This window comes from Rhagoletis pomonella, unplaced genomic scaffold (assembly GCF_013731165.1).
Source record: "Rhagoletis pomonella isolate Grant_MI unplaced genomic scaffold, Rhpom_1.0 Rhpom_scaffold_00004, whole genome shotgun sequence".
NCBI lineage: Eukaryota > Metazoa > Arthropoda > Insecta > Diptera > Tephritidae > Rhagoletis > Rhagoletis pomonella.
Window position 1 is genome coordinate 73,604,811 of NW_023458558.1, and position 2,327 is coordinate 73,607,137.

A 2,327-nucleotide genomic window follows, 5' to 3' on the forward strand; every position below is an offset into this window, starting at 1 on the left:
CGTCGGGCATGCGTTCATCTGACCATATTCTGCACAAGAGTTGATGCATGCACCTTATCAACTCCTCGCCGCCGTACTTGAATAGCTCAACTGGCAGGCTGTCAGCTCCAGCGGCTTTGTTGTTTTTCAGCCGCGTTATTGCTATACGTACCTCGTCATAGTCAGGCGGTGGAACGTCGACTCCGTCATCATCGACTGCGGGCTCGGGTTCTTCTTCTCCACAACTTTCCGTGCTGCTACCATTTAGTAGGGCGGAAAAGTGTTCCCTCCATAATTTAAGTACGCTCTGGACATCAATTACTAGGTCGCCATTATTGTTCTTACAGGAGTGCGCCCCGGTCTTTAAACCTTCCGTAAGTCGCCTAACTCTCTGGTAAAATTTTCGGGCATTCCTCCTGTCGGCCAGCATTTCAAGCTCTTCGCACTCACGTATTTCTGCCTCTCTCTTCTTGTTGCGGCAAATACGTCTCGCTTCCCTCTTCAGATCCCTATAGCGGTCCCACATAGCGCGCGTTGCGCCCGATCGTAGCGTGGCCCTGTAGGCGGCATCTTTTTTCTCTGCAGCTTCCTGACAGTCCTCATCGTACCAGTTGTTCTTTCGGGCTCGCTGAAATCCGACTACTTCTTCGACGGCGATACTTAATGAGCGGGAAATGTGGTTCCACTGCTCGCATATGTCGGTTTGTTGAAGAGTGCTCTCTGAGAGCAGGTGTGAGAGTCGAGTAGCGAAAGCGCTGGCTGTCTGTTGTGATTGCAGCTTTTCGACGTTAAGCTTTCCTTGCATATTTGGGCGCACATTTTTTGCTGCACAGAGGCGGGTGCGTATCTTGGCTGCAACAAGATAGTGGTCCGAGTCGATGTTTGGGCCTCGGAGTTTGCGTACGTCTAAAACACAGGAAGCGTGCCTTCCGTCTATCACAACATGATCGATTTGGTTTCTCGTTTTTCGATCCGGAGACAGCCAGGTAGCTTGATGGATCTTTTTATGCTTGAACCTAGTACTGCATAATACCACGTTTCGGGCCCCGGCGAAGTCGATCAGCCTCAATCCGTTGTCGGACGTTTCGTCGTGGAGGCTGAATTTTCCGACGGTGGTTCCAAAGATCACCCACCCTGGCATTGAAGTCGCCAAGCACGATTTTGATATCATGACGGGGGCAGCGCTCGTACGTGCGCTCCAAGCGCTCATATAAGAGATCCTTGGATGCCTCATCCTTCTCTTCCGTCGGGGCATGGGCGCAGATGAGCGAGATGTTGAAGAATCTCGCTTTGATGCGGATTGTGGCTAGACGCTCGTCCACCGGGGTGAACGACAGTACTCGGCGACGGAGTCTCTCTCCCACCACAAATCCAACTCCGAATTTGCGCTCCTTTACGTTTACACATGCGACAATAGTCGTGTTTTCTTTGGTTATAAAGCGCAGTGTCACTAACTTTATACTACTAGCACGGGGATAAAGAAATTATAGAAACTACCTCACTAAATTGGAAAAAATTATATTTACGAGATATCTATTTAAATAAATGTACATATAACATAAAGGCTATTTATTTGAAGCAAGTTATAAGAAACAATGGCAGAATGTCTGTTTGTGTAAGAATTCATTTGTCACGGCTACCAAACTTTGCGAATTATCAGTGAAACAAAACAAACAGACGGGATAATAATTGAACCAGATCTCTATCAGGATCATATCGTTGTTGAATTTGCGTGCAAAATTTGTATGCGGATCCCGATTATTGCCTAAGAAAACATAGCTAGAGTTGCGACAGAGTTGCATTTTCTTCAGTTTTGTAAGGGTACTCATCAAACCTTATAAATGCATTGTAAACCGTATAAACTTATAATTGTGTAAACCTTATAAATGAACTGTCAAAATTTGTATGGAAACTCGTTTACACATTTCTGATAAATTAATCCAGCGATTTCACTGAATAAACTTGGTAAACTGAAGACAATGCAACTCTGTCGCAACTCTAGCTATGTTTTCTTCGGCAATAATCGGGAATCGGTAGTTTCTATAATTTCTTTATCCCCGTGCTAGTAGTATAAAGTTAGTGACACTGCGCTTTATAACCAAAGAAAACACGACTATTGTCGCATGTGTAAACGAAAAGAGAGTGTGAGTCGTTCATGTAACAGAGTGCATAATAGGCCTTTCGCACGTGGCGATTTTTCAGGCAACTTTTAGTTGAAAGTAAAAATCGCCTCGTTCGAACGGCCGTCAACTAATCGCTTTCAACAAAGTTGGTCGCCAGCCAACTTTGAGCTCGTTCAACTTTTTTCCGTGCAACCCTGTGTTTGTTTACATTCTGTATACATACCA